Source organism: Rutidosis leptorrhynchoides, chromosome 7 (genome assembly GCF_046630445.1).
Source record: "Rutidosis leptorrhynchoides isolate AG116_Rl617_1_P2 chromosome 7, CSIRO_AGI_Rlap_v1, whole genome shotgun sequence".
NCBI classification, from domain to species: domain Eukaryota; kingdom Viridiplantae; phylum Streptophyta; class Magnoliopsida; order Asterales; family Asteraceae; genus Rutidosis; species Rutidosis leptorrhynchoides.
Genome location: NC_092339.1, coordinates 316,987,922 through 317,005,752, shown reverse-complemented (window position 1 = coordinate 317,005,752; position 17,831 = coordinate 316,987,922).

Below are 17,831 nucleotides of genomic sequence, written 5' to 3'. Positions count from 1 at the left end.
CGACAATCATTCTGGAGTAATAAGTCAACGAGCTTTGAGCCCGAGTGGTAGCCTTGGAAAATATGGTGCAAAACGTACCAGCTTCAGCAACATCACTGGCACCAGTAGTACCATCAATAACAGCATCAGTACCATTAACAATCCATGCCTCAATATCACCATCTGTACTTCGAGTATGATCTTCGTTCTACGTATCGTTCTACGTATCATTCTACCTCATTTATCTTCGTTCGACATGGCGAATATGTAATCTTTAAAGTTTTAGAGATTATTTATTCTAGTTCCAACCGAAAACTAAATGAGTTTAATATTATGTTAACTCATTAAATCCATGATTACATCTGAAGAAAATATATATGTATATATGTTTTCATAAAGATGGTAATTAAAAATTCTTTCGTACAAACTGTTAATGGTGAAAATATTTTAACGGGTAGGTAATACCCGAGGAATATTTAGATTTCACTTTAATAAGTTACACTGTACATTCTTCGAATCTGATTCAACGATCATTTAATATCCTACTTACGTCTACAGACATATGTATCCGTTCACTGCAGAATAACCATTTTTTTAATCAATTTCATATTGGATTTTGACCTATCAAAATCCAACAAGTGGCATAATGAAGAAAACATTTGACAAAATAAAATTTGTTAGAAACAGACAAATTAACTATGAGAAATTTTGTTAAGAATCCACGCTAACTGTTCCTAGCTAACTGTTAATTCCGTATTACATTTTAATTATCGCAATTTAATTATCGCAATTTAAATTCTCGCAATTTTATTTATCGTCATTTAATTGCTGTTATTTACTTTACGCACTTTATTTATCGTCATTTAATTTCTGAATTTATTTTTACGCATTGTAAATATCGGGACACGTGTACAAGGTTTTGACATATCATATCGACGCATCTATATATATTATTTGGAATGACCATAGACACTCTATATGCAGTAATGATCGAGTTCTCTATACAGGGTTGAGGTTGATTCTATAATAATATATATAATTTGAGTTGTGATCGAGTCTGAGACATGTACACGGGTCACGATACGTATTAATTAATTCGAATATTATATATTAAACTATATACGAATTATTGGACTGTTAACCGCAGACTATCGATTGTGGACTAATAATATTGGACAATTAAAATGAATTAAAATATTGATTATAACATATGAAACTAAACAATTCTTCAAGTTTGCCACTTGATTCCATCCTAAACCTCATTGTATCTTGACGATTACATTCTGCGTTCAAACCTTTCATGATTCTTGAAAACACCTCAATCGAGAGGATGAACTAACCGCACTTCATCTACAGAAGAAAAGATTAATGCATATAGTTATGCACCTGAAAACACTCGGAACCTGATTAAACGTTTAACACGTATCTGTGCTAATTCCTTTAGTGTTATTATTACCCAAAATAACTTGGTAATTCCTTTCAAAGTAGCAAATTTTGTCACAGCTCCAGCAAGTCAACTTCGACTTTTCGTTCGAAACAACCTTATTATCACCTTGATTTATATGTATGCTCTTTTATTGCTACCGGGGAACCTTTTACATGTCACCATATTACCATCAGCGTTTAATCATCTAAAAACACAATTCTCCTGAAACCACCTCGGATTGATAACCGATGATTCTGATATCGTAGCATTAAATGCAGAGAAAACAGAAAAATTGTAGATGGTCTAAACGACCAAAGGTTTGATGATGAAGAAAGGAGTGTTAGGAACGTTTGATAGAAAATTTGGTACTGAAAAACAGATTGAGCAAACCATGAAGGAGACCAAGGCCAAATACAAGGACCATACCATATATTCAAAGAAATCAGGTAATTATGGATCCGATGAAACCTTCAACGAATATTTAGCTCCGTACTCATGTTAAAATCTTGCGGGAAAAAAAAGATCTTTCTTCATCAACCATCGAACTTAGAAATTCCAAAATATCATCATAAATATCTTCGATATTTCTGAGGATATTTTCATAAATATTCTCGTCCGAAATTATTTATCTCTTCGCGATATCAGTGTTATATAATAAAAGGAAACTGGTTTAGTTCCTATATTCTGAAACCTTCGAGTTTAAATTATGAATGTTTTTGAAGTAGTGTTGGAAACTGATGCATGAGTTAGTATAATATAATGACACTTGATCAACGTGATTATATTACAGTAATTCATGCTGAGTTTCTAATGGAACGTGATGATTCACAGAACATACCGTCATCATGTGCCATTTACACGACTCTTACATTCTAACCAATCTCCAAACATATTAAGAACATATCTTCTTGATAGTTCTATCTTTTCGAATATCCTGGTAATTTGACAAATCAAATCGTGCTAAAACATTCTTTCTTATTTGGAACATGATGTTTATCCTAAATTCCGTACTTACAAATTCTGGACCATTATTCGCTTGACTTAAAGTCGGGAAAAGAAGGCAAGAGCATGAAACTCCGATATATAAGGGAAAATACAAAGCCCAACAACAACATCGAAATTACAAACCATGGATATCAGTGCGTATAGCAATATAAAGATACGAGAGGATTATAAATATAATAATCACTAGAGCATAGTAGAAGTAAACAGATTCCTCTGGTGGTAGTTGAAAAAGAAGAATGATTGATACGATAATCAAGAAAATATCAAGGATTAGAACTGGATTGAGCATTTCCCTGATCTTGGAAAGTATGAATTAAGGAAGAAAGTATAGGAGTAGTGAGAATAATGGAGAGGAAGGAGTTTATTTATAGTGAAAATATCAGACCGAGTAATCGAGGCAGATTACCGTATTTAATTATAGAGATCTTAATTTCTTTACTCGCCGACGAATCAAATCTTTTAGATTTCGAAGATTATCTTTAAATCCCTGGAATTCCGGAAATCAGCCGTGACTACGTCATCGGTTAAGAAGAACTTGCATTTACTTATTTTATTCTTTTGTGATAGCTTCACTCGTACTCTTCGAGTAATCGAATTATTTTATACATATTACTCAACAGTAATAAAACTCTATTTTATCAACTCATATTCGTCATGAAAATATTTTTATTGTTAGCCATGACGATTACACTCAAATTTCGGGACGAAATTTCTTTAACGGGTAGGTACTGTGACGACCCGGGAATTTCCGACCAAATTTAAACTTGATCTTTATATGTTTCCGACACGATAAGCAAAGTCTGTAATATTAAGTCTCAAACATTTTGGAACTATGTTCATATAATCAATTACCCTTTGACTGTGCTCGACGATTCACGAACAATTAATTGTAAATAGATATGTGTGTATGTATATATAAATAATAATTCGAAATATAATTTGAAGTATTATATGTTGTTGTTATTAAAAATTAATAAAATAAAAAAAAGGATATTATAATAACTATTATTTAAAATATATATATCTCTATATATAAATAAAGTATATTAAAAATAAATATTAAATGATTGGAATACTCGTTTGATGTTCCGATTGATATTAAGCAAATAATTCAAACTTATATTATTTTAAAAATAAACATTGATACGAAAATGAGTGATATAATAGACTTATTAGAAATGTATTTAGGATCTAATTATTAAATGGTAACATTTATGTTAGCTGAGATCGAGCATGGATAGTGATTTAAATTTTATTTAATAAATTTTAAAAACAGTTAATGACCAAATTTATACAATAATGACCGAAATAAATAAAGATAACTAATATAAAAATTTGGATGTCGACTGAAAATGGATAAAACACTGATGCCATACTATTTGATTGTTTGATTGTGCAAGATTCTTTCAATTATGATTCACATATTATATATCTATTTGCTATTATTATTATGTTATATCATGCAGTGCATAATTATCCACCAAACACTATATTGCAATTACTAGCACATGGTATCACTTTCTAATATATCAACATCGACCCATTTGTTATTGTATATAATTGGATATTCTCACAAGAAACCATCTTAATTGCTTACTACTATATTTTACTGACCGAGATATTATACCAACACAAGTTGACAATAGAATCATTCTTAAGATTTATAAATTTTACTTTTAAAAGTAGTGTGGATATTAGTGTTTATCTTTTTGCTCCCTTTCAATCATGTACATCAATTTTACCTATATAATATCTATATATCATTGTACTATAACACACATCAACAATTGATCTTCTCCTCTGTTCCTCCTTTTTATTTATTTTTGCTCGAACAACTACTTCAAACTTCCAGTCCATGTTTGAATTACTTATGCTTCTAGTTCATGTTCAACCTCAACCCAAATAATAACTTACAACACACCATGGACAACCATTAGAAACCACCACTACAACCCCCTTTATTCTTTATTTACTGCTCGACTATTACTACTTCTGTATACTTCCATTCCGTTCGAGTTAACACAGGAAAGGCATGTATAATTGCAGCTGCAATTTAAACTTCTAAACCTTCCTTATTCGCCACTACAGTTAAACGAGAATCACCACAACCATGCTTCAATCGAACTGTTTACTGCTGTTGTTTCTTTCTTGTTTCTCCTTCAACCAGAACACCATCATTATCACTAGCATCACCCTAAATCATCACAACCAAAACCACCTTGTTCGAAGTCTTTTGTTTTAATCACCATACCACCACTTCGAAACCCATTTCATCACTATGAATCGGTTTGTGTTTACAGTCACCATCACCATCGAGAACATCTCCCTAGATCACCTTCATCGAGCACCCATGATTCGTTTCTCACTCTCTCTCCCCCTTACTTTCTCTCTCATCGAAACCACCATGTTCAACCACCCTTGAACCTTATGATATTCGTTTTCTAGTTTGGTATTTCTATTTGAATCAAGTTAAGAAACCATCAAGTCACCGTCACCAATTTAACATCCTTCAATACACCATGACTATCACCATATATAGCCGTGATCACCATTCCACCACTCGTGATCATCTTATCATCACCTTCACCATTATTTTTCCCTCCTTTTCGATCACCAAGACATTGCTGTAATAGTAGTCTTTCGAAACAGACCCAACCCCATCAAAATTCAACACTCAACCACCACTATTAATCATGTTTTTGCTGCTACTATTAGCCATGTCTGTTAGATGTTAGCTATGTATAAACCAAGAGGAAACCCTAAACAAATTCACCATCAAAACCCCACTTATGCATTTTGTTGATTGAATATTGGCGACTATTATTTCCTTTTATAATCAAACTTTACAGCTATTTCTGTATATCCACACTTTACAGCAATTTTGATTTTTTTTTCCTTGATTCGTTGACAACCCTTAACAAGTTAAACCCCACTTGTTTTGTAAATCGGTGGCTACAAAGTTTTTTTGTTGGGCCACCCTGTTTTTTTTATTTTGATCCGTATTCATGGATTTACAATTGGCCCGTGAACATTTTTATAAGATTACATGTATTGGGCTTCTAATTTATGTATGGGCCGAGATGTGTTGCCTGCAGAACGGGTCCTATGAAGTTGGAGAATAAGGGGAAACATAGAAAAAAGGGATTATGTAATTAAACGTACTGATTGATATGTGAATGAACGAGTGGAGCAATGGTTTGGGCTTGTGTTTGTTTATCAAGAGGTCGTGGGTTCTAATCCGGGCAATGACAGTTTCTATTTTTTTGAAGATTATTAATTCTCTTAAGGTAGTATTATTGCTATTGTTATGGTTATCATTATTATTATTATTATTATTATTATTATTATTATTATTATTATTATTATTATTATTATTATTATTATTATTATTATTATTATTATTACTAATATTATTATTATTATTATTAGTACTATTATTATTAGTAGTATCATTACTACTGTTATTATCATTACTATTATTACTAACATCCTTATTATTTTTTTATAAAAACCATATTATTATTATTATCAATATTACAATTAATATTATTATTATTATTACAATTAAAGTTGATTATATAAAAATATACTTAATAAAACTATACTAATACTTTATAAATTTTTATATAAATATATTTAAGTTAATAATGAAACACTTAAATTATTAAAATAACACTGTTAACACTAATAATTATATATATAAATTTGTTCGTTTACAATGTGTTAATATACATAATTGATATAGGTTCGTGAATCCGAGGCCTACCCTGCATTGTTCAGTTTCGTCGTATGAATATTTTTACTACAAAATATTGGATAGTGAGTTTCATTTGCTCCCTTTTACTCTTTACATTTTTGGGACTGAGAATACATGCGCTGTTTTTACAACTGATTTATTAAATGCTTTTGAAATATATTTTGAACTGCGAATACATGAAATGCTTTTATAAATGTTTGACGAGATAGACACAAGCAAAACATTCCTCGAATGAATTATTATGCAGACAGAAGTTCTGCGGATTATTATTGAATTATGTGGACATGATAATTGCCACCATTGAATTATGTGGACATGATAATTGCCACCATTGAATTATGTGGATATGATAATTGCCACCAATTGATATGAATGTTATGTATCGAGAGAATGATTTTATACACAGGTTACGTGTATGTTATTTTTGTGCACGAGATATGTGTACGATTACTAAGATTTATGAAACATGATTTTGTACACGAAAAAGGTGTACTGTATTTAAAAGATATCGCATGTACATTACAGGTGGGTATAGGATTCGGGCCCATTTATACCATGCAGGATTTAAATCTTGTGGTCTATCAAAATGATGAATTTTATTGTTTTATAATAAACCTATGAACACACCAACCTTTTGGTTGACACTTTAAAGCATGTTTATTCTCAGGTATGAAAGAAACCTTCCGCTGTGCATTTGCTCATTTTAAAGATATTATTTGGAGTCGATCATCGCAATGGAATCAGCTGTTGAAGACTTCGTCCAGATGGATTAGGACGGGTCATTTCATTTTTATTAGTCTGATTCTCCAAACTTAAATTCTTAAGGTCAATTCTAAGCTTAGGACAAGTCTCACATGTAACCGATATCTCATTAAGCTTTGTGATAACACATTCAAGCCTCTCAATTTCCTGTTCATAACCAATGCATTTAGAACAATTAGAAACTGAGTCAATACATACCTTATCATTTCCGGGCTTGTTGGCCATGAATGCATAGTCATTTCTTCCAACCTGAGAATCTGCATCTGATTCTGACTCTGACTCTGAGCTCGTACTATCCGAGTAATCAGCCTCATAACCTCCGTTACCCTCACCTTGATCTCCACAAACTGGACTCTGAACAGTAACAATCTTCTCATCACCACTCTTAAGATCACAGTTGAGCAAATGTTCCAGCTCCTTTCTGAACCAAGTACCAACATGACAACTCATCCCTTCTTCTTCATCAGACGAGTCAGTAGTAAACTCAAGATCTGATAAGTCCTGAGCTTTGCGAAACTTATCATACAACCTATCCTTAATCCTCTTCCTGAAGCAAAATTTCATCAGCTCTTCTGCTCTCTTCAACCTAGCATCACATTTGCATACATAGCATGTGCAATTCGGATTATCCTTACCCATACAACCTGAATTTTTCCGATCAATTCTTTCCTCTTCAATTTCTGCTTCGATTTTACCTACAAATACAACATTAGCTTTTTGCGTATCTACCGAGATGGACCAGTCACATACTTCATCCGCATACGTTGTAGTCAAAGCCTTGGATTGAACAGAACCCGAAGATTCTTTCTCTATAATTACATGTTGTGGTGTAACTGAGATGGTTGTCTGGTGAAAAGGATCATGAAAACCAGGCTTGGGTGGTCTCGTGCAAGTCTTCTTAAAATGACCATATTCATCACAATTGTAGCACCTAACCTTTGACATATCAAAACCAAATTTCGAATCTCGATTCAAACTCAACGATCTTTGTCCTGTTCTGTTCAAGTACTTTCTAGCGCGTCTCACAATGCTACCCATACAGTAGAGTATATCCATTCTCTCAAGCTCGTCCTCATCAATCTGATCATAGTCTTCATTTTCAAGATGACTATTAAGCTCTTGTCCACCAATCATATCGTTGTATGAGTTAACAACAATAGCTGCCAATGCCATATCTTCCTTAATAGATTCGCGAGATCTCTTCTTGATATTCTCAGTTTGAAAAACAGGAGTTTGAGTCTGAGTCTGAGTCTGTTGAATCGGAGAATCCTCAATCATCTTAATTGTAGAATTTTGAGCTTGTAATTTAGCATTAAAGTAGCCGGACTGAGACGATGGTGCAGACATTTGTGAAGCATTGGCTGATATGTATGCTGTCTGTAGTGGAGCATGAGTACCAGAAGATGAAGCTAAAGATGATGCAGCAACAGCTACAGAACCAAGTCTCTTTCTCTTTGCTTCATCTTGAATGTCCTTCTCCATCAACTTCGACGTAAACATTGTTAGTGTCAACGGACGACCTGATGAGCTGTACCTGTTCTGAATCTTTTCAATCTCATGATCCCACTTTTCTGGAAGACCATCTTTCAACACCCTTACTGCCTTTTCATCAGGCACCTCAATCCCATAATCTGCCATCTCTGCAACCAATAATCGATATCTTTCCAAAGTCTGTCCTAGAGATTCTGATGGAAGAGCTGCAAGCACCCTCCATTCATCCTTCAAAACCTTACCCTTAGTCGCACGATAAGTAGCTGTACCCTCTGTTGCTGATTGAATAGCCAACCAGATAGTATACGATGTTTTGTTTCGGCTCTTAAATTGCTGAAAAATCTCCTTAGACAACGCTTGGGTTAGCTGAGCATAACATCTACACTCAAGATTGTACTCTTCACGCTCTGTGGGACTAAACTGTGATGTTTCTTTGGGTTCACCATCTGCTCCGCATGGCCATACATACGGATTCTCAATACATTCCCAAAGTCTAGAGTCGACACCGTTTAAGTAAATAACAAACCTAACTTTCCAGTCCAAGAAATTCTTAAGGTTGTCAAGTCTAGGTACTTTATTCGAAGAACCAGATTCACTTTCATTCAGTAATAGCTTTTGTAGTCCAGGTGCAATAACTAATGCACTGTATTCACTCATCACTTGTTCGTTTGAGTCAGACATTTTAACTGATTAAGATTAATTAAAAATAATTATAAGATTCTGTCTCAAAAGAGGATCGGCCGAAGGACAAGACAATCGGCCGGAGGTCGATGACTAACGGTCGATGGTGTAGACTTTGTAACTGAATCTTAGAATTATGTCCGTCGGTCGATGGAAGGTACTATCGGTCGATGGAAGGTACTATCGGCCGATGGTAGGTGACGATCGGTCGATGGTCAAGAGACGAACGGCCGAGGGTAAAGACAAACGATTCAATGTTATGAAAGACTGTCCTCCGGTTCAATAAGAGACGATTGGTCGATTGTGTATGACGAACGGTCGAGGGTCGGGACGAACGGTCGATGGTCAGAGACGCTCGGCCGAGGGTAGTTCTTACGAATTCTGGGCAGAAAAACCTAGGGTTTTCGATAAAAACTACAAATCTGATCAATTTTGACGTTCTAGACTTAAACAAAACCGGTAGAAACTTCAGAAAAACACCCAGTAACAATAATAAACACAAAAACACAAAAATTAAACGTAAAAATCTCAACTTTTACTCAAAAACCCGTTTAGACCAAAACCCTAAAACAAAAACACTTGATTCAACTCAAAAACGTTTTGATCAGGAAGCCACAGCTCTGATACCACTTTGAAGACGTTATTTGGATCTTAGATCAAACATGAAACCTAGATGAAAGGCGGAAAACAATAACTAGGGTGAATCGAATACGTGTTTCACTTTCGGGATCAATCTAACCAACACTACGTTGATATAATCGACGCCTAGAGGTTTGTATTCGGTTGGGGTTTGGTCTGGGACTGTAATCACAGAGAATTACGACGGCTAAAGGATATTGGGTGTGTAACCTAACAATGAAACCCAAACCCCGTATTTATATATAATCACAGTGACCATCGGCCGGTGGTCTGGGACCTACGGCCGATGGTGATAGTCCCTCGACCGATGGTCTCTACCATCGGTCGATGGTCTGAGCAGCCAACCAAACTGCTCGAACCATTTCACGTCATCATATTAAACAATCCAAACACAATGTATTAATGACGTAATCCTTACACGACTGAAATAGAAAATACAAAACGAATAGAACTCATTACAACATAGAACTTGGGATTATGCACCAACAAGTGAGCTTTCAGCGACATTTTGTTCCTCACACTCTAGGAATAAGCACGTTATTTCGATAAACAAAAATAGTTTGCATTGCGTTCATCACACTTTCTTCGTCGGAACTACTCATCTTTTAAAGAAATATATTGAATTTGATGAAAGAATGTGGATTTGATTGTCTGAATATGAGTTGAGTTAGTTGTATATATAGACGATTTAAAAAAAAAAAAAAAACTTCAAACTAGCCGTTATATTCAATTGCTATTTTAATTTTTTTTTTTTTATTAACCATGCAATTTGCGTCGCATATGCGACTAACCCAGGGGGAACGGGCAACTGCGACGCGATCGGGGAGTAGGTGACTAAGTCACTTGGGGTGCGACCCGAGGGAGACGGGGTACCACTCCGGGAGCTCTTACCGGAGTAATAATAACTTTAATATATCCTACCTACCTGATGATCGTATATAATATGTGAAGTTACGTTTGTAATGCTATAAAAATACGATTGTGCATGATTTAAAATGTATATTGACTGATTCAATTAATATATAGAGAGAGCTAACAAGTATTAAAAAAAAAAAAAAAAAAAAGTATAAATAAATAAATGTTGTAATACGCGTTCATTGTAGGAATCTCTACCTTTGGGCTAAAGTTCAGACCTTCTTTTGACATTGGTTTTTCAATAAATTAAGAGAACATAAAAGTCTATTTAATACAATACCTATGACTAATATTTGTACTTTTATTCGAGATATCGGATCCTTTTTCTTGAACATTCTTGATAAGGTTGGCAATTTTGTGTGGCGTGCTATGGGTGAGAGGAATCCGGTCCGGGTTGAGCTCGATAAGCGTGACATCGACCTCGACTCCCTTCTTTGTCCGTGTTGTAACAATGATGTTGAATCAGTGGAGCATACTATCATATCGTGTAGCTTCGCGAAACATGTTTGCAAGGTATTTATAGGTGGTGGGATTTAATTGTCCTGGGAAATTTGAGTATAGCAAATGCTTTTCTAGGTGAAGGAGATAGTCTTATTTCGGGTCCGTTGAAGAAGGCTTGGCAAGCGGTTCCATGGGCTACCGGGTATTTTATTTGGAAAAATAGAACTCCAAGGTGTTTAGTAAAGATTCGTGGGCATCGTCAAAGGTCATAAGTGATTGATATTGCTCTAAACATACATATTATTCGACGCAATATCACTTATATTTCATAGGTTTTTACCATCTACAAAGACATTCAATGAGCATTTCACGAGAAAAACGATAAAAGTAGACAAGAGCTTGCTATTCGAAGAAACGACGATAAAACGATAGTTTTAACCAAATTTATATCAAGAAACGTTTATCCGAATGAAAGTACAAGATAAAAGAAGAAAAGAGTTTAAATGGAAAGTGCCAAATCAGTACACGTCAACACGGGATCAACAAAGAACAAACGAAAAAGAAAAATAAAGAAAACTGTCAGTTACTCTTACACGAATCGTGTAGAGCTACACGAAACGTGTAGAATATTGGTCATACGCGAATCGTGTAGCCATACACGAAACGCGTAATATTAGGCCGAATTTAATTATGAATCAGATAAGGGGCGGCTGCTTTTTGTGTTTTAAATCAATTCTTTTGGTTCAATGAGCTACAGCAAGGATTCAATTGAACTTACCTACTACTTCCATTGTGATGATAAATATGGAGTACTATCAACAGAATGAAGAGACATATTTTTAGTACAAGACAAAAAACAACACACACAACAATTACTATAGTCAAATATAGTGTCATCTTATTACTCTGTATAATTAGTTTCAAGTATTTAGGATAGTTTCAAATATTAAGGGTGTATTGTTCGTGATGAAGGGTGTTATTGTACGCGTGAAAGGGGTGTTATTATTGTAATTTTCCTACCGTTTGAAGTTAATGAAAGTGAAGATATTTTAGTAAGTTTACTCTATTAAAATTAGCGTTGTTATTATGTTTGCATATCTATATTTTTATGTTTACCCTAGTGTAATGAATAGCTAAATTTCTATAGTGTTTGCTTAGATGTAGAGCCCCTAGTGAAATGGATTGTTAACATTTGTAAAAGTTAAAATGTAACTTTAGTATTTTTAATATTGAGCCTAGTTAAAAGAACCATTTTTATGTAATTAGGTATTTAACCCTTGCCACTTAATTTATTAAATTTAAATAACGAAAGTTGTTTTTATTTATATAAATTAAGCTTCAACATTAAAAATAATCTAGACGAATTTATGGATAAGTTATTAACACCAATTTAGAAATAAACTTCGGTGGTTTGGGTAATATCAATAATTATATGATAGTGAAATTGTAAAAAGGGAAACCGTTACGATTTGGGTATTGGCGAAAGTCAAAACTAGGCTAGGTCTCAATTTAAATACTTGGGGAATAGTAGCTATCTAAAAAGAATCCGATGAAAATTAGATTTATTTTAGTTAGTTGTAACCTTATATTTATTCGAAAGAAAAATATAAAGTTTATTACTAAAACATTTTAAATAGGGCGTAAACTTAAAACAATCCATGGACCTAGGGGTGACACATTTAAGTAAACACTCCCATTTATCTCATTTATATTTATTATAAAAGTATTATTATTATTATTTACGAATTATTATTATAAAATATAAAAGATTATATAAAAATACTTAAAATTCGTACCAGACTGTTTGTCACATCGTATAAGTCATACGCGAAACGCGTATGTATACGCGAAACGCGTACGCCTGTTTATCAAACTGTACGATCAGATCTACACAATTCGTGTAAGGTTTAAGATATACGCGATACGCTTATAAATACGCGAAACGCGTAGACAGTAATCCGGCTACAGTACCAGTAGGGTTAAAATTAGGGTTTTAATTATTTAATTAGTTTAAAATTAGGGTTTTAGTTATTTAATTATTTATATTTAGGTTATTACTATATAATTAGTATTAGTTCTTATAAAATACTTTAATACATGTTAAATCCTAATAATTAGTGTTAATTATAATACTTTATAATTAGAAATTAGTTTACAATTAGTTAATTATTTTAATTCCTTTTAATTTGTATTAATCTTTTTAAACATGTCATTTAGTTAATTTAAATAAGTTTATATTATAATTGCTCAAAACAAAATTCTACACATATAGTTTTATTAAAAGTTACTATTTTACTAATTACCATTTAGTAATATAATTAATGCATCATAATTAGTATAATTTCATTTAGTTCCTTTTTAAGTTAATTATTATAATCTTGTAATTTTATTTAGTAAATTAGTTTAAGTTATTTTCTTTTACTGTTATTTTATAAATTCCTAATCCAAAACCCCCTTTAATTAAGTTTAACATTAAAGACTATTAAAAACCATTAAACACTCCATCTCCCTGTGGAACGAATCGGATTTATCGACAAACTAAACTGCACGGATAGGACTAGTTGCCTATATATGTGTGAAATCAACCTAAACTCAATAAAATACCACATATACAATAAATCAATTCGTGTAACAAAACAACTCAAATCCGTTCAAAATAAAGGTTACGTTTCACAACATCAACTTTTTGGCGCCGCTGCCGGGGAGTTGGCAGTTAAATAAATAGATAATTTTTCTGATTCATAGTAGTAGTTGGATTTGTACGTGGACCGGGTTGTTGGATCACCAATTTTATTGGTCAATAGAAGGATCCTGCCCCTCTGCTGCATCTTTTGGCTATTCGGAACGTGGGCAAAATCAGAAGGATAATCTGTTTGTTTAAAGGTTTTTATCATTGTTTTTATGTTATTCGATACTCTCGAGGAAATTCATTTCCAAGAAAGTTCAAAGTTTTTGAATAAATCCTTTAATTCTTTGTACAATTTCCCAAATTGTATGATCCATTCAATCCTAAACTCGTTAAACTTAATCCGGAACCTCAAAGAATTAATAAAGGACAAAAACAACAAAAAGAAATAGGAAGTACTAGTAATTTTAAAACACCGAAAAACACTAAAAAAGAGAAACAAATAGGTAACCATAGATAAACCTTTAGTGAAGTGATCTCATAATAGAAATTAATGTATGAACTTACGTTCCTCCAACGCTGAATTAACTCCTTCACATCCTGAACCCGAAAGAAAATTCCACGAACGCTTAAGAGCTCAAGAAGTAGAATCTCTTGCTAAAAATTTAGAGTCACTTTCCTTAGAATCCGACTCTGAACCAATAATTCAACCAATCATAGAGCCGATTATTAAAGAAGAAGAAGAAATGGCTGATACAAATCAAACGATGGAAGCATTAATGAAGGCCACAAGAAAAGGTCAAGGCCACGCAATCATCCAACCCACGATGAGTGATGGCTTTGAAATAAAAGGTCAATTTTTACACATGGTGACTAATACATGTCAATTCGGTGGAGCCCCAAATGAGGATGCTAACGAGCATCTTCGTAAGTTTGTAAGCATTTGCAAGCTTTTCAAAATCAAAGATGTCACCGATGAAGTTGCATGTTTAAAAATCTTTCCATGGTCCTTAAAAGATGATGCAAGAGATTGGCTAGACTCATTACCAGAAGGTTATATTGAAAACTGGAATGATATGATGGATAAGTTTTTGTCAGAATTCTTTCCTGCTTCAAAAGCAGCAAAATTGCATAGTGATATAAATCACTTTATGCAAAAGCCTAATGAAACTCTTTATGAAGCTTGGACCCGATTCAACAAAATGCTTAGGGTATGTCCTCAACACGGGTTGAATACATTCCAAAAGGTCCAAATATTCTATAAAGGAGTCAATGTGGCAACTAGAAAAGATATAGATGTTGCAGCCGGAGGTTCGATCATGAAGAAAACACCTGAAGACGCTCACACAATCATTGCTGATTTAGCTTCCCATTCCCATAATTGGCATCAAGAAATAGAATTCTCTAGATCATCAAATGTTGCTAGTATTGAAAGCAATGATGAAATTGCTTCTTTAAAAGTTCAAATAGCAAATCAAGCAAGGCAAATCGAGAAAGTAACCAAGGAAATGCATGCTATCAGAGTAGGATGTGAACTATGCCAAGGTCCCCATCTTACTAGAGATTGTGATCAAAGTACAATGGAAGAGCAAGCAAATTTCTTAGGTTACTTACGAAAAGGTGAAATGAACTTCAGTGATTTTCCAGCTATAGAAGCAAACAACCGAAAATATCCTCCTATAAACAGCTATCAAGTAGGAGGACCTTCAGGATCAAATAATAATAACTTTCAAAATAATAATAACTATCAAGGAGGAAATCCAGGTTACCAAAATAACTGGAATTTCCCAAATCAAAATCAAAGAAATCCGCCACCAGGTTATAATAACCGAAATCAACCTCAACGAAATTATCAAAATAATTTCCAACACAATCAACCACAACCACTAGCACTTATGCAACCACAACCATTAGCAATTATGCAACCTCAACCTGAGAGAAAATCTGGTTTAGAAGATCTCTTAAGAGATTTTATGGTTAAGCACGAGCAAAATGCAGAGCTCCAAACTCAGCAAATCCGAAATCAACAAGCCACAATACAAAACTTAGAAAGGGATGTTGGAAGGATATCACAGTTACTATCAGAGAGACCACCAGGTACTCTCCCCTTAAATACTCAAGTGAATCCCAACAACCCCCAAACAAGGAACGAGCATGTAAATGCTATAACTACTAGAAGTGGTTTAACTACTAAACCGGAGACTCTTAAGTCCCCGGAAGTTCCTTTATGTCCTTCTGTTTTACAAATACCGGTTGATGAAAATGAGCAAGTTGACAAAGAACAAGAGAAAGATGATCCACCCGAGGTCATACCAAAGAAAAGTGAAGAACCAACAGTAAAGGTGCATAAGGAACCCATTCCATACCCAAAAGCATTAAAGAAAGACAGACTCGCAAGGCAGTATGAGAAATTTGCGGACATGATTAAGCAAATTAGCATTAACATGCCACTCGCAGAAGTTCTTAGGGATATGCCCAATTACGGGAAGTTTTTAAAGGATCTCATATCCTCGAAGGGTAAATACCACGACGTTTCTGCCACATTCCTCCATGAGGAATGTTCGGCCATCTTAAAGAAACAAAATGTACCTCCAAAATTAGGAGACCCTGGTAGTTTTATCATACCATGTATGATGGGTGATTCGGTGGTGTACGATGCACTAGCCGACCTAGGTGCAAGTGTTAACCTAATGCCTTACTCATTATATTTAAAACTTGACTTAGGAGACTTAAAACCAACCCGAATGGGTATTCGATTAGCAAACCAATCATTTGATACTCCCATAGGTATAGCCGAGGATATACTTGTAAAAGTTGGCTCACTTATCTTTCCCGTCGACTTTGTTATTCTATAAATGCAAGAGGACACAAAAGTTCCTATCATTTTAGGACGTCCTTTCCTAAACACTGCAGATGCTATCATTAATGTCCAAAAAGAACAATTGAGTCTAGGTGTGGAAAACGAGAGAATAATTTGTCACATTGACAAAGCCATGAAAAGACCCACTTCTACCGATGACTCTTGTTTTCAAATTGATGTTATAGATCTTTGTGTCGAGAATGAATTGAAGGAGCTACTTGAAATGGATATCCCGGGGTTAGCCCCGGTAAGTGAGAATGAATACTTCAATATTGATAAAGATTTTGATGAGTTGATGAAGGTGGTCACGGATGACGAGACCATAATAGAAGAAATTCCCATGGAAGAGGAATCGTTTGAGGAAATCAAAAATGAAGATAGATTTCGTATAAAAAATTCCTTAGAAGAACCACCCGTACTAGAGCTTAAAGAGCTACCCAAACACTTAGAGTATGCTTATCTTGAAGGTACATCTCAATTACCAGTAATTATTGCTTCACATCTTTCAGATAATGAGAAGGATAAGCTAATTTCTGTATTAAAAACCCATAAAAAGGCTATAGCCTGGAAAACAACCGACATTCCGGGAATAAACCCGTCTTATTGTACACATAAAATTCTCCTTGAGAATGACTACAAACCCGTAGTATAAAGACAACGCAGGCTAAATCCCAACATGAAAGAGGTTGTTAAAAAGGAGGTCGTCAAGCTTCTTGACGCCGGGTTAATCTACCCCATCTCCGATAGTCCATGGGTTAGTCCAGTACAAGTAGTACCCAAAAAGGGGGTACAACCGTTATATTAAATGAAAAGGACGAACTCGTCCCAACTAGAACAGTTACCGGCTGGAGAGTCTATATTGATTACAGACGTCTAAATGATGCCACTAGAAAGGATCATTTCCCGTTACCTTTTATTGATCAAATGCTTGAACGATTAGCGGGAAAAGAATATTATTGCTTTTTAGACGATTTCTCCGGTTACTTTCAAATTCCAATTGATCCCAACGACCAAGAAAAGACCACATTCACTTGTCCTTTCGGTACCTTTGCCTATCGCTGCATGCCGTTTGGTTTATGCAATGCACCCGGAACCTTTCAAAGGTGCATGATGGCAATCTTTGATGATATGGTAGAGGATTGTATGGAAGTCTTCATGGATGACTTTTCCGTGTTTGGAGACTCCTTTGAATCATGTCTTTTCAATCTAGAACGTATGCTTATCCGATGTGAGAAAGCAAACTTGGTCC